This window comes from Lissotriton vulgaris, chromosome 1_1 (genome assembly GCF_964263255.1).
Source record: "Lissotriton vulgaris chromosome 1_1, aLisVul1.2, whole genome shotgun sequence".
Lineage (NCBI taxonomy): Eukaryota > Metazoa > Chordata > Amphibia > Caudata > Salamandridae > Lissotriton > Lissotriton vulgaris.
This window is the reverse complement of record NC_141685.1, coordinates 842193498-842210051: the sequence shown is the minus strand read 5'-3', so window position 1 is coordinate 842210051 and position 16554 is coordinate 842193498.

Sequence of the window (16554 nt, the reverse complement as noted above, 5' to 3'; positions counted from 1 at the left end):
TTTATTAAAAAAGCAGTCCCAGACATTGTAGTTTGTTGAACCCAGCAGGGAGGGCTGGCATTCCCAATGGGCTCGCAAATTGCGAGAGGCTCATTATTATGAATGAGCCTCTCAATCTGCGGCCCCATTGGAAATCGCAAAACAGTGTAATAACACTTTTGTACATCATTTAGCGCCTTGTAATTTGCGACTCGCAATGAGTCTCAAATTGTGAGGTGCTAAATGAAAGTGTCGCACATCTGGCCCTCTGTAACCACTTTGTGGATGATTCTTAAGACTTTCCATCAAATGAGAATAGAAGCTTTGCTGAAGGAATACATAATTCTGTATCCCAGACAATTATATAATTACCAGATAGAAAAATTTGCTTTTGATCCTGAAAAGCATTCCATACTTCACATTATTTTGACACAAATACATTCTTTTCTATTTGCATTCGTACACCTATTTAACCTTTTAATACAACTAATTTCTTGTTAATAATGTCCAGACGATGCACTTTGCATTTAGGATCCATTCTTGAAATAAAACCCTTAAATAGGGAAATGTTTGCCCTGATTTAGGGACTTTTTAGTCAAGTATTTGCAGTTAGCAAATTACTTATTTGCATGTCTTTTTGGGGCATATTTACAATAAAATGTCGGAGCATGGAGCTGCATAAAATTTGGCAGCACCACACTTCGACATTTTCAAAACGCAGGGATGTGCTTTATTTACAAGAATATTGTATTGTAATTGGATTTATATAGCGCTTACTACCCCTGATGAGGCGTTGAATCGCATTTTCGGCATGTAGCACGCTACTCTAGAACCCATAAAGAATCAGTGTTGAATTAGTATAGCGAAATATGAAAGTAATTTGAAGGGTGGATAGGTTAGTCAGTTATTTGGATTCAGAAGGATAGCGGAAGTATAGAAGAGGGGAAAAGGATTTGCATTTATATAACGCTTGTTACCACTGATGTGGTGTTAAAGCGCTTTTTTCAGTGAGTAGCACCCTACTCCGGAACCCATGAAGGGTTAGTGGTAAATTAGTATAGTGAAAAAAAGGAAAGTAGTTTGGCGCACCATTGTATTTCCTCTAGTCCTGGTGAAAAAAAGGTGCCTAGCTCCAGAGCAGGTAAACCCTGCTGCCATGTTGCAAGGGTGCCTGCGCTGTAGGAACAATTGTTCATGTGCAGGAATGGACACCTTCCTGCACATAAACAATCAATAAAGGTGATTTGCACCTTCTATGTGTGCTGCAGAATGCAGCGGAAATTTAAAGAGCAAAAAAAGAGGACCAATTAATACTTTCTCCCCGTTGCCCCATTCTCATGCCTGGTATTCCATGGCATTCGTTTTTGGCGCTGCCTCAGCCTTGTAAATCTTGGGCAGTGTCAAAAAGCAATGGGCATTGCGGTGGAACACCCACAGCAACACCGATTGCATGCCTTTTTGCCTGAAGGGAAGTGCGGTGGATAGTGCACATTTTTAAGGTGGCATTAAGCCATGGAAAGTGGCGTAACAGCACCTTCGAGATATGAAAAATTATGATGCGCCACCGGAGCATCAACAAAAAGTTATTATCCTGTGGTGGTGAGGGTTTGTAAATATGCCGCTTTGTGTCTAAGATATGGCAGTGATATGAATATTTTATCCATTGATTGCCATCACACGTAGCTGTACATTAGTTATTTGTTTTAAACACATATGGTAGTGTTTTCATTGTGATGAGTTTCTTACATATAGGCTATGGATAATGAAAGCTACTTGATATTCATGACAGTTTATTTAATCAGGATGAAATGGATATTATTAGATTCCTTTTTAGGTCTCGCCTAGACGAAAGCAAAAGCGAAGCTTTTGCTGTCTATGCGAGACAACTTATGTTGCCGCTTTTCTGGGAATATTGTGGACATCAGACTGTGACGAGCCTGTCCTCCTGGAGATTGCAGCTCGTGAGCGCGCACGTCGCGTCGCCCTGCCTGCTATTCGCATTCACACAAAGGCTCCCGCACGCATGCGCACATACACACACTCCATACACACACACGCACCCCCCTTTAACAGACACACGCGCAGACAGACACACGCACGCACAGACACACTACAACAGACACACGCGCACACCCCACCCCCACTCACCTCTCTCGGACAGTCTCTTCTCTCTCGCGCTGCGATGGGGGCGGGACTTCCGGTTGGGGCCGCGCTGCGATTGGCCGGCTGCCCAACCGCTTCCGGGTCGTCGCAGGCAGCGCGGCGGCAACTTGTTTATGGAAGGGATGGTTTACTAACCTTCATTTTAACTTCTTGGTGTTGGCAGGTACTGTCTGGCCCCTCCCCCCGCGCCCTTTCCCGTGGTACGCGGACACCTGATAAAACGGCGGCGTGGGCAAGTAACTAAACTGTTTTACTGCTCAGTTGGGATGAATCAAAGTGAGGTGGAGAGACGCGGCACCCAGCAGCAGGAGGAGAAGCACCACGAGGATGCGGGGAAGGCAGACCCCGCCGCCGCTGTGGAGCAGGACTCGGACCAGCGGGCCTGTCCGTGCTCAGAGGGGAGGGAGGAGACCCTCGAAGGCCGCTGCCCCGCGCCCTCCCCGGCGTGCCTGTTACTCCTCAGCGATGAAGTGCTGCTGCTGGTGCTGCGGATGCTGGACCCCTTCTCCCTGCTGCGGGCCGGCTGCACGTGCACCGTGCTGTGGCGCGTCTGCTCCACCGCCTCCCTCTGGCGCAAGCACTGCATGGTTAGTACCGCTTAACAGTATGTTTTTTATTTGCTGTAGACCGGAGTTTAAGTGGGCCGGGTCCTGCCGGTGCTCAGCACTGCCAATTCTACAAAGCAGGTGCGGAGACGGGTCTCTATAGGGCTCCCCATTTTTATTTAAGTTAGTCAACACGTTAATAGTTTTATAACAGATGCATTTCCGCGTAGTTAACTAGGGAACGTGCTATTGTACCAAACCGCGCTTCCTTGAGGGCAAGCGCAGCGATGTATACCTGGCAAGTGTTTATAAGGAACGATATTAGTCTTTAAACGGCCCTTAGGTAGTATTTTCCACTATCACGTTGCATGTAGTTTTCGTTTCCTGTTATAAGTGCGCGCCTTGATATTGGCCGTTGGCTAACAGACCAGGGCTGGCTGCATGGCGGGTCCACTCGCAATTTTGCATGTTAAACTATCGCCGATATTTTCGAAAACGGCTGAAAAGTAATGGTTTGGAATGTATTGGTTAGATGGTCCGCGCTAAAGATGCAAGCATTCCTCAGAAAAACCACGCTGGTGGCGGTATGCGTGGCGCTGTGCAAACGTTTAATGAATTGCGTTACTGGTCTCAAATTGTAGATAAGAAACTTTTATTTTTTTTATTTTTATTTTTTCTATGTCGCACGGTGATGGGGGTCACAGGGAGTGGTGATATTGCCTGTCAAGGGAATGTGGGTCGGGGGTCTGTGCAGCCAAGCTTTGTGCTGACTGGTTGGGTGAAGGCGAGGTTACCCTCTAATAATGGCGTGTTAGGGGCTTGGGTGGATAGGGGCTGCTGGGATGGACAGGGGTCTGTGGTGGGCCCTATGCGCGTCTTGGTGGAGAAGTGTAAGTTGTGGGTGTTGATGGGTGGGCGAGTTGGTTGGAGGAGGCCATGTGAGGAAAGAAAGGCACGGAGTGCCCACTGAGAGAGAACAATAGAGGGAGGCAAGCAGTGGCGTCACTAGGGTTGGTGTTACCCGTTGCGGGTATCTCATGGTGTCACCCCCTCATGACACGACTTACCCCATGAATCCATCCTCCTCGAGGAGATGCATTCATCTGTGCAGCACCCACGGAGGGGGTCCTTCTTCTGCCATAATTTTGAGTTACAACACAGGCCTTGTGCATATCTCCTGGCTAACCCTCCCCCCTCCCCCCCCCCCCACACCTCCCACCCATCTGCAGCATTAAAATGTGCTAATCACTGTGGCTTTCATGGCTTGTTCAGCTCTCCACGCAATCCTCTTTCCTTCACAGTTACAAGATGACATCTCCTGAATCCTACTCCAGCATCTTATAGGTCCAGCCAGGGTAAGCATTGTGAAAATACTGCCCTCACTTCAAGGCTCCTGAGTCCGTATATATGGGTGCAGTCTGACTTTTCAATACTCTACTTATGTAACTCTGGAAATACAGGGATTTTTTTTTTTGCAGAGTTTTATATAGCGCGAACTAGACCCGAACTGAACAGAGTATCAGAGCGCTTACATAGCACCAGTTACGTTACACAAGGACACACATTCATTTTGTTAGGCACACTTGCAGCAAGTTAAGTAATCGAAAAAGTTCACTGGCAAATCTGTGAGACTTGAGCTTGATTGCTTATTCAGTATAAAATGCTATGGCTCTATCAACATGTTCACAACTGCAAGCTCACTCCTGGAAGGTACATACACTTGTGTGCAAAAATCATGCGGCATTATCGGACTTCACCAAACAGCAGGCGAACTCCCAATGTACCTGTGCTGATTGTGTTGAAAGAAACTCTTGTTTTCGTTACCACTGCACAAGAGCAAAGAACAAAAGGAAGTGCTGACAGGTGATGTCACCAAAGGGAACTAATTCCACAAAGAGGTTCTATGGGACATCTTAAACAATTACCGCAAAATTTGAGCTTTCTATGATATCACAAAGACCCGCCCTGTGGAAAACATCTTCTTTTTTGACAGATACCCACAGAGAATTTTGTTATGATATAGTTCCCATATATGGTAATTATTAACAAACCGTTCTTTGTTGTAGTTACAGGTAAAAACGATGCTAAAATGATTTATCAATGGAGAATGGTATTTTAACTGGTAAGAACAGGTCTCCATTTATATTTAGCTTACTTGTGTTTATGCACACCACAAAATCGCTTTTTTCATTTGAAATATCTTAGCATGTGTTCCGGTGTATTTCTCTTTATTTCATTTTTGTGTGGAAGTCATATGCTTTCCACGTAGGACTGTTCCCTTTATGAGCGTTGTGTTCTTGTATTTTAGGAAGAAGAGGGTGCTTAATGGGAGTTTCTTTCGGCCGTATATCACATCAAAGCGGTGAAAATCCTGTGTTTGGTCACTGCTGTGACGTCAGACAATGAATGTCTGTATTTCGAACAATAGTGAGATACTGAGTGTATACTGGAACCATAAATAACAAAGATCAACTTCTATAAATCACTCCATGCACAACAGCTGAGATTTCTTAACCCACTTCTTCCTACACAACAGGGGTGTAGCTGCCAATAGAGTACAGCACAGTGGTGCCGCCCAATGCAGAGAGGGGGCAGTTATTACACTACTTAATTTAATTCCACACACGGTCTGTTTTACAGTGCCTGGAATACGGTAGCTGGAGAGATCACAAATCGTTGTGTGATGTGAGCATAACATGTGTATATGAACTGTGTAGATGTCAAATGGACGAAGCAGCTGCAAACTTGAATGACATCTTCGTAATCACAAGCATGGAAGCGAATAAAAAATCATTTTGAGCGGGAATGCAAAACCAACAAAATGATTAACAATTCAAAACATTTCGACCAGCCATGTATCGTTTGAGGTTCACTTTAATACTGCTTTCAGATCTCAGATCCCCGTTTAGTACAGCATTTTCATGTTACAACACGCTTCTCGTGTACAGGCTGCTCTCATTTCTATAGGAGGCACCCTCTTTCCTGGCGGAAGTTTTTCTACAAAGTTAAACTTGCATTAAGTTACCGACGGGATCAACAAACGAAAGTGCAATACCTCGATCGTGAAAGAAAGGCACGTCCAGGCTGCCAGCTTCCTTCTAATGCTACCTGTACAGAGCAGCCTGGCGTGTAAACCTCCCCGATCCTCAGCGTGCCACTTACAACGGCGACTCCGTTCACCGATGCTTATTCCTGGCAATGATATAAACAGCGGTCCGGGAGCCACGTCACGTGAGTGACGTTTCGCACGTCGCCGACGTCATAGCGGTAGCGTAATTGTCCAATCTTTCCCGTGGCCGGGTAAGGTTGGATAGACATTCACTAATATTTTGCATTTTGGGCAGGTGTCACCCCATGTGAGGGTGTCACCCGGTGCGGTCCGCACCCCCCTAGTGACGCCACTGGAGGCAAGGACAGTGACACAGGCGTCTGTTGGTGGATACCGATGTCATGGGTAAAAGAGCTCTGGTGGCCAATCTTGCTCAAGTTTTTTTCGTACAAATACCTGTGGGACTTTCCAGTCAGGATCTCGGGTAGCTAGAACGTCCAGTTCATGTGCTGCACGATTTAACTAGTACCAGGCAAATTCCAACTGGTGTAGGTAGCCAATTAAGCAGCTTTCTCTTTTTTGGTGCAAAACAGTTGTAGGCCTTTGAGGCTACCTGCTGTGTAAATGTAGGCATGACTTAAACCTGAGTAGCCAGCACCAGCGTTGCAGATCATTTTGCTGCGCCTAATTCTAAAATCTTGCTTTTCATTAAAGCCAGAGGGTCCACTTCCTGGGTGCACCAGGGGAAGAGACTCTTCCCCTCTCAAATTCATTTTTTTCAAAGGGCGACTTCTAGTCAGTTCAGTGAATGAATGGCTGTGCACAACAAAGTTAAACATGTCACCCTCGGGAGGGATGGCTTAGCCAAGAACGACTGACTATGTGATAGTGTGGAAAAGGCTGCTTTAATAAAACAGGTGCGCAAGCTTTATACAGAACTTGGTTCTACGCTTTACATACTAACTCAATCTGGCCTCACTATACATTTTAATACACATCTAAATCCTCCTCCCCTAAGCACCCCCTTCCAACCAAACAAAATCCAGTTCCAACTCTCCTCCCTGAAACTCCCTGCACCCAAACCTTGTGCATACAGCTGTTGCCCTCTCATTCCATTCATAAACTCTGCCCCCCCCGCCCATTTCAACAGGATCTCAACAAGATCCATGTTTCTTGCAATAACGTTTGAACTTTAGTACCAAACTGCCACCAGAACCCCCAAAGTTCTCTCACCCCCGCATGAAAAATGTGTACATTGCTAACCGGCAAATGCAGCATCTCCACCAAACCTCTGTACCTGCATCAAATACAGTTCCCCTCTCCCCCATAGATGGAATGATGTACCCATGTCGTCATAAAAACTCCAACAATTCATATTTGATAATCAGAATGTTCCATAAATATCAAACCCTCCGCTTTGCAAAACTTCTGCAGTTATCTATGCCCTTTCCTGTGTGCCCTGTCAATAGCCCCATGTTTCTTTGCACCGCCAAACTCTTCTCAGCATTAAATCTAACAGATCCTCAGCAGTGGTCGAAGTGGGGGAAAAAAAGTAGGGGAACTGTGGGCGGAGAATCAGAGGGCGGGACTAACCTGTGTTGGGTCAATGGGCGGAGTCAGAGGTGTGGCAGGAAGAGCAAAATATCCCAATTTTTAGTATTTGTTTCCTATTTCACTAACAGGTTACAGCTTATTACGTTATTTAATTTAACCAATGGTTACACATGTTTATTTAAGGTGTAATGAGTTATTGATATTAAATACATTCACAAAATGGGATTAGTTTCCAATCACAGAATGTCCCACATTTTAACTAAATTTGTCTTTCGTTAGGTTGACTTAGCACCCAGGATAATGTGTTGCATGGCTAAAAACCTTTAAGGTCCCACAAGCGAGACCTATTGGCTATGCCAATGCTTGTTCCTTTCTGGTTTTGAGTTTATAAAGTATATTTTTTTATCACTATTATTCTTTTTTTGTTTCTGCATGCTTTTGGCACGGTTCCCATGGCGATTATCATTGGCTATTGTGTTGTTTTGTTTATGTCATCCTGATAAAATATTGTTTAGTCCTAATGAAGGCTCAGTAATTTGGATTTAGGAAGCCAAAACTATGTTCTGTGTTGTGAAAACTTAAGAACTGTTGTTGTTGGATATGACTCAGTGTGGATTTAGAATTTACTGGAAATCTATTAGTGTATGTATGTAATGAATGTGTGAGCATTGACATATTTATCTAAATGTTAATAAAGGGCATCTATAACTGCCAACATTACTTCAAGGCAAGTAGATGTACTTATCTTGAAAATGTAGTGGTAGACGATGTAGTGGATGCAGTAGTTGTTTAGGTTCACTTTGCTAACCTCAATATAGTGACTGTTGGAAATGGCCCTTTTTGCAGGGTCACCCCCAAACGTTTTGTCCTCCTCTTCCTATGTTTTGCTGAATTTGTTTTTATTGACTTTGGAATTCTGTGCACTGCTCCACTGTTAAAGTGCTTGGGCCCGCCCCTTAAAACATGGTACTTTTGGCGGATGTATGACATTACAACGCATGCTTTTACCACGCATGCCTTTACAACGTGGTTTTTACAACGAAAACCTTTACAACGCATAGCGCTTTGGGGTGCTGGATAGTGAATAGTTTAATTTACTATTCCAACTCCAGTCCCCGTGGACACTAGGTAAGGTTTTGGATAGAAATTTAAATGTATTCCCTATCCTAGAACGCCCCCCAGCGCAATGCGTTGTGATGGTTTGCGTTGTAAAAGTTGCGTCGTAAAGACACTGCGAGGTAAAAGTTGCGTTGTAAAGGATATTTCCCACTTTTGGCTCATACTTAATTGGCATATTTAATTTGCTAATAAGTCCCTAGTAAAATTGTGCTGTAAGCGTACAGGGCCTGTAAATTAAATGCTACTAGTGAACCTGCAACACTGATTGTGTCAGAAACTTAAGTGGCCTTTAAACACGTCTCAGGCCTGTCATTGCAGAGCCTGGGTGTGCAGTACAGACTGCCATTTTGACCTGGTAAATGAAACCTTTTGCCAGGCCCAGAGCTTTCTTATTAATACATATAAGTCACCCCTAGTGTAGGCCCTGGACAGCCCAGATGGTAGGGTGTAATTTATTTAAAAAGCAGGACATGTACATTTATGTTTTACATGCCCTGATAGTGATAAACCTTTACATTTGTTTTTCACTACTGCAAGGCCGCAATCTAACAAAGGATGACATTCGAGCTGCCTTATTGCATTCTATAAGTGTGATTTCCATGTGGGAATATATAACTGGTTTAAGTTTGGTGTCCCTGGAATCCTAATTTAAAATCCTACCTTAAGGTGAAGTTGAATTTTAAATTACAATTCTGAAAATGCCACTTTTACAAAGTTGGCATTTTCTTGCTATAGCCATTTGGTGACTGCAGCCTGTCTCTGGGTACATGACTGGGTGTGGTTGGCAGTTGAGCTTTGTGTATTCCTCCAGACAGCCACAAACAATGGGAGCTTAGGTGTGACTGAATGAGCCATCACTGGCAGGATGGGAGGGAAAAGTTTGACTCAACCTCCCTTACACCTGAATAGACTGCTTCTTGCCTCCACACAAGGGGCTTCATACCTCCTGTAGTTAGTCTAGAGCCAGGGTATGAAAAGTAGGGCACCTGAGCACTTCAAAGTCATGCCTCCAAAAGCCTCTCCCCACTTCAAATGAACAACTGTGTATAAAAGCAGGACCTCAGACACCACCACTTCAGTACCCTTCTGGACATGTGGACACTTGCCAGGAAAATGGACTACTGTGTTGCTGAAGAACTTCAATTTGCTGGACTCCTGCTCTGCTGACCTGTTGCCCTCTTGTTTTTGTGTGGAGGACTGGACCCGCATCTCTTGAACCCAAAATCAAGAGTGATTCCGAGGGCTAGTTGGCTAGTCCCCTGATCTGAAGCCTCAGGGACACAACAGGTGCCACTCCAGTCCTGTACTCTTGGAAGTTGAACTAAGGTGCATGCCAGCAGAACCAATGCATCTTCTCTGCTGAGTGACTCATCCTTAAGCAGAAACAACGCATCTTCTCGGCTGAGCGTTGCATGCCCAAGCAGAACAGATGTATTGCCGCTGTTACGTGAATTGGACCCCTTGAAAAGATCTGCATTTCCACTGCAGTCCTCGGAACCGACACATCGCCCTTACAGCACGGCGCATCCATAGCCCAGGTCTTCGTAGCTCTCATTGGCGGCAGCCTCCAGAACAACACCAGACTCCAAATTGCACACGCACAGCTCCTCAGAACTGACGCATTGGCATCTGCGTGCCAAACCCCAATGCCAGAGTTTGCATCACAAGCCAAATCAATGAGATCCACGACGATGATGCACCAGGACCTCATGCGGCAGCTTCACTGCATCTCGGGCCCAATACATCGCTTCGACTGCATGGAGGATCTTCTACACAGGTCCATGCAACGCTCTGCAAACAGCACTTAATGTACTCTGTTCTGCTGGACTAACTGGATACCTGTAGCCGGCCTGCACTCCATCATAGTTAACCTGAACTTGTGACTTTGTACCAGTCTTGTGCGACCCAATAGTCCTAATTGGCACTTTGTGCTTTTTGGTGCTATTTTCACTAAAAATTGTAAAATTCAATATCTTTAGTTCTACTAATTGGAATTTAGTTGTCTGAGTATGTTTTATCTAGTAAAACGTACTGTATTGTTCTAAATCTGTTTTGGGCTCCTTTTGTGGTGTATTTTCACTGTTTTACTGTTTGAAGTGTTGCACAAATACTTTCCACATTGCATCTAAGTTAAGCCTCACTGCTCTGTGGCAAGCTTCAGAGGTGGTGAGCACAGGTTAATTTGGGGTTTGCTTGTGCCTTACCTTGAGAATGATTGTAGTTGCTGCTTGACCAGGATGTATAACCCAGTCAACCAACAACCCAATTTCTTACACTGGTGTTCAGCGGTGAGGGTTGCACTTGTGTTTGTGCAGGGACTTGACAGTAATTTTGTATACACTATCACCCCACATAAATATTTTAAGACCGATTCATTTTGTTCAATTCTCCTTGATTGACTTATTTTGATCATTCCTAATCTACCTTCTGCCCTTCGTACTGGACTGTCTGAAACCATACCTGCAGCAATGGAGTTTGAGTTGGCCAACCTGGAAAACTACACAGTGGTTGAGCTTAAACAGTACTGCCAGTAAAGGGTACTTAAAATGAAGTTGGGCACCTAACAGTTGGAGCTTCAGAAAGTTCTGAGGGCCTGGACAAAGGTTCACCAGTTGATGGTAGTCACGGAGGGCCAAGAGGATAAAGTTTATATGGAGGATCAGGATCAAGACCAGCACAACCACCCTGGAATACAGTCTTCAGGGGAGCAGGAGGGGGGAGCTCATCCCCTCAGTTGGATCCCCCTGCAAGAGCGGGAAGCAGTGCTCCCTCACATTGCCTGCCCCCAGAGGAGCTGGCGGACAGGAAGGCAGAGAGGGAGTTTCAACTGCTAATAACCAAACTAAAAATGGAGAAGAAGCTTGCTTTGGAGCAGTTGACTCATGGAAGGAGTTTGAAAGAGCTGTCAATAAGGCCACAACAAGCAGATTCCAGCAATGGTGGCAGCAATTCTACAGTACTGGAGGAGACAAGAAAGTCCACATACCCAAGGATCTTGTGCCCATCTACGTGGTGAGGGATGATATAGACAAGTGTCTTGCGGCATATGAGGTAGCTCTGAAGGTACGCAGGATTTCAGAGGAGATATGGGGTTGTCATGTGTAAACACATGCCTCCAGTGGGGCGGGACATGCTGCTTACAGAAGAAGTGGAGGACCAAACCACATATGCCCCCATGAAAGCCATCCTTGTCACCAAGTTTAGACTCACCTCTCAGAAATACCACATCAGGTTCAGGGACAGACAGAAGGTGCAGCACCGTCTTTGGTGGAATACTTAGATAATGCCAGCAAGGCACTGAATGGCCAAGTGAGGGGCAGCAAAGTCAATCGTTATGTTGGGCTGTACAACTTATTCTTGAGATAGAACATGCTCAGTACCTGTTTAACAAGGAGCACCTACCCCTAGTTGACAGCAAGCTGAATGACTCCAGAAAGCTTTCTGAGAAGGCAGACCTCTGGGTCAGCACCAGAGTGGCTAAGAAAGTACCTGGGAGTGATTCCAAGAAGGATGGTTCAGGTTCCCCCAGGCAGAGTGAGGGAGACATTAAAGATGACCCAGACAAGTCCCAGAGTAAGGAGAAAGGAAAAGGTTCCCAAGCCCCATCAGAGAAAAAGGGTGGTGGTTCTGTTGGGTTGTGGACCAGGGCGCCTCCATCTCCTTTGACTGGTCCCAGATAGGACATAAGCAAGGGGACTCTGTCTGTCCAAAACAAACACTCACTGGTGGGACCTCAACATGGGTGGCCTTAAGAGTAAATAGTTCCCAGGGGCAGGTCATAGACCATGTCATGATCTCCCTTAGTTCGGAGAAAGACTCTGCGGGTGAGCTGGCAATCCCTTGAGGGTGGGAGTCATCACTTCTACCAGGTGAAAGTGAATGGGGTTCCTGTCACTGCTTTGAGGGACACTGAGGCTAGTCAGACCATGGTAGTGGAAAGGCTAGTTACCCCAGAGCAGTACTCCAACCAGGTGTGTAGGGTAGCTCAGGTCCATGGACAAGACATCTTCCGCACTATGACCCTGGTATCCTTGGAATGGTGTGGGGAGATGACCTAGAGGAGGTTTATAGTTAGTCCCCAGATGTCTATAGACTGCATTCTGGGAAATGAGTTGCCCCTGGTGTCAAAAGAACTGAGAGGGGCAGCCACCAAGGGCCCCCTGACAGTTCAATTTTCTGGAGGTACTACTCCCAGTGGAGGGTACGGGAGCCCAGATGGAGAGGCAGGTTGAGGGAAGACTTGCCCCTGGCCCCTTTTCAGCCTCATCATACGGACCCTGAGTTGATTGACCAGTGTCAGGATACCACCCTGAACTGGTGGGAGGTAGAGAAGAAGTAGAGTGCAATGCATCTGGGGCTAATGCCCCCACTCTGAGACACCTCAGAGGTCAGGAAAACCTAAGGAGCCCATAGAGAACTCCTTGCCAGCCCGAAGGCTGGAAGAGAGGCCTACCTAATATCCCTGCTAAGAGCCTCCACCTAGCAATGGATGGCCCGCGGCCTGGCTCCTGACACCGACAGCTGTCAGTGGCCTCTGTTTGTTGATGTCCAAGTTTTCCTTGGGTTTGGGGACCGAAGTCTGGCCCAAGATGTGGAGTGGGCAACATCTCTTTGTTGCCCATGGTGGTTTTGTCTGCCTACTAGAATGTATTTGTGAATAAGTTAAGGTTAAGTGCTGCACAGGTGGGGTCCACAGATGAGGAGAAGGGTTCTGCATGGGTCAGAGCTGTGGCTCAGGAGAATATAAACAGAGGGGTCAAACTGAATCCAGAAAGGCGTAGGAGTGACAAGTGCCCCTGCAGCGGATGGCCATTTTCCTCATACCATCCTCTAAGCTGGGGAGTCCATCTAGATATTGATGAGTCTCCCTTGGCTTTAGACTAGAGGGGGGGGGGGTTGTGTTGGAAATGGACCTTTATACAGGGGCACCTACAAACCTTTTGCCTTCCAACAACTACTTTTTGCTGGATTTGCTTTTGTTGCCTTGGTGACTCTGTGCATGTTTCCAATGCTAATCAGTGCTAAAGTGCTTCTGCTCTCTTCTTAAAACATAGTAGGGCCTGTAAATTAAGTCATACTAGTGGGCCTGCAGCACTGATTTTACCACCCACTTAAATAGCACTTTAAACATGTCTCAGGCCTGCCTATGTGTGCAGTCTGAACTGCCATTTTGACCTGGTAATATAAACCTTTTGCAAGCCACAAACCTTCCTTTTTACATGCATATAAGTCACCCCTAGGATGGGCACTGGACAGCCCAGAGGGCAGGGTGCAATGTATTTAAAAAGTAAGACATGTACTTTTAAGTTTTACTTGTCCTAATAGTGAAAAACTCTAAAAAAAACATTCCATACTTCAAAGCCTATCTCTCTCATAGGATAACATTGGAATTGCCTTATTACATTTTATAAGTGTAGTTTCGAAATGGGAAGATATAAGTAGATCAAGTTTGGTGTCCCTGGAATCCTAATTTAAAATCCTAACCTATGGTGAAGTCGGATTTTAAATTATAATTCTAAAAATGATACTTTTAGAAAGTTGGTATTTTCTTGTCTTAACCATTTGGTGCCTGCAGCCTGTCTCTGGTCACATGACTGGGTGTAGTTGGCAGTTGGGCTTTTTGTATGCTTCCTATACAGGCACAAACAGTGGGAGCTTAAGTGTGACTGCATGGGCCATCACTGGCGGGGTGGGAGGGAGGAACTGGACCCAACCTCACTTACCGCTGAATATGCTGTGTCCTGCCTCCACACAAAGAGTTGCAAACTCCCTGTAGTTATTCTGAAGCCAGGGCAGGGAAGGCAGGGCACATTGAGCACTTCAAAAGCATGCCTCTAAAAGCTTCTCCTCACTTCAAAGGCACAACTGTGTATAAAAGAAGGACCTCAGACACCACTGCTTCAGTACACTGTGGATACATAGCCAGGAATTAGAGCTTTTGTGTTGCTGGAGAAATGCACATTGCTGGACTCCTGCTCTGCTGTGATGACCTGCTGCCCTTCTGCCTGGGTGAGGAGGGACCTGCATCTCTTGAACCCAGAGGGACTCAAAGGGCTAGTTGGATGGCCTCCTGATCTAAAGCCTGGATGACATGACAGGCTTCCAAGTTCTGACCATCTTGCACTTGCACCTAGACTCAGCCGTTTGTGAGTCTGTCCTGCCAAATGGTGCCACCCCAGTGCTGGACCCTTGGAATTGTGCCTACGCTGCTTACTAGTGGAATCATTGCATCTCCTCAGCTGAGCGTTGCATCCCCAAGCAGAACCGATGCATCTATGCTGTTGCATGGATTGGACCCTTGCAAAGACCTGCATCGCCCTTGCAGTCCTCAGAACCAACACACTGCAATGACAGCGTGCCCAGGACCTTGCACCTCTTGTCGACGGCAACCTCGAGAAAACGCTGGACTCTGCATTGCAGCCTTTCAGCTTCTTTGAATCGATGCATCGCTAGCTGCTCGATGCATTCCTGATGCCGGGCTTTGCATTGCAAGCCCCTGTCAATTGGATTCTCAATGATGGCACAACAGGGGCTTTCACCGCAGCCTAACAGCATCTTGGACCCAATGCATTCCTGATTGCACCGCAGCCAGAATTTGAGGTACTCAATGCAGCTGGGCTCGCTGGGTCCCTGTAGCTTGCCTGCGCTCCATCTTAGTTACTCTGAACTTGTGACTTTGTACCCGTCTGGGGCGACCCAATATGCCCAATTTGCTCATAGTACTTTTTGCTGCTATTTCCTTTAAAAGCCTTAAAATGTAATATCTCCAGTTATACTAATTGGAGTTTTGTAATTTGGTCCTGTTTAATTTATTAAAGCTTACTCTATTTTTCTGTATTTGTTTTGGGCTCCTTTCGTGGTGTGTTTTCACTATTTTTCTGTTTGAAGTGTTGCACAAATACTTCACACATTGCCACTAAGTTAAGCCTGACTGCTCTGTGCCAAACTACCAAGGGACTGAGTACAGGTTAATTTGGTGTTTGTGTGTGCCTTACCCTGACAAAGATTGTGGTTGATGCTTGACCAAGGGTGATAACCGAGTCAACCCACAACAACATCTCTTACACTGTGACACATCTAATTAATGCAATGTATATGGTTTTACAATCCATCAAAAGAAATGTATGTTTACTATATACTCAACAGATAATTTATTTTGTGTTTTAAAAAGATAATTTTTTATATGTATGGGCTTTGGTTAGTTGTAAGTAAATAATCGTTTCTATGGATGTTTAGTTCACTATTTACAGAATATTTACTTTTAACAGGCATTTGAGGAGGAAAAAAACACAAAACCTTGTCTTGAATACTGTGGTCAACCTCTTGTCTAAGAACCCATTCATGTCAAAGCAAGGCACCTTCATCAAACTGTTTACACCTTGTCCGAATTAGGCCATGGACTGCATTTATGTCACTCCAGTTAAAGGTGTTGGCCGGGGAGTGTGAATATTTCTTAGCTTGTCCTCTTTTACCCTGGCTTGCATGGGATCTGAGACCAACCTCTCTCTTGTCAGACAACCCAGCTGTAAGATGAGATCTTCTGCATGACCCCAGAGGAGGATGAGATGCTTTATGAGTTGAATGGGTGCAGATTCACAACCCCGCTATCCACCTATCAAAGTTTCTCTATCATGTGAGCAGAAGCCTCTGCAGAAAAGCAGGCTCTTGTTTTCGCATGACAACAGAAATGATTCAGCAGACAGACCAGGTATGATGAGGATCTTCTACGGATGCACACCGCCATTCTACTGGTATAGAGCGTACCCTTATAATCACGTAATTTCTGAAATCATACAAAACACATAGCTCATATACATCACCCTATGTTTGTGTGTTTCAGTAAGGGTGAGTGGAAGCCTAGGAATCACCAACTCCACTCTAAAACAAGTCCTATGTTCACTTCATCAGACAACACTATGATATGCATGTTCCTCAGATATATTGAAAACTTGGACTGTGGCCGTTTTTTCGCCACCTTAGTATGTAACCAATATTCTAATTGCCACATAACTGCACAAAATATGAATTTATATTACTAAGTGGAATGTGGGCAAATTTCATCTTGTACTCAAGGACCCAGGCAGATGCACGTCCTCAATGGCACAGGCTAACATGACTGCACTGAAAGAGATATGAGTACTTTAC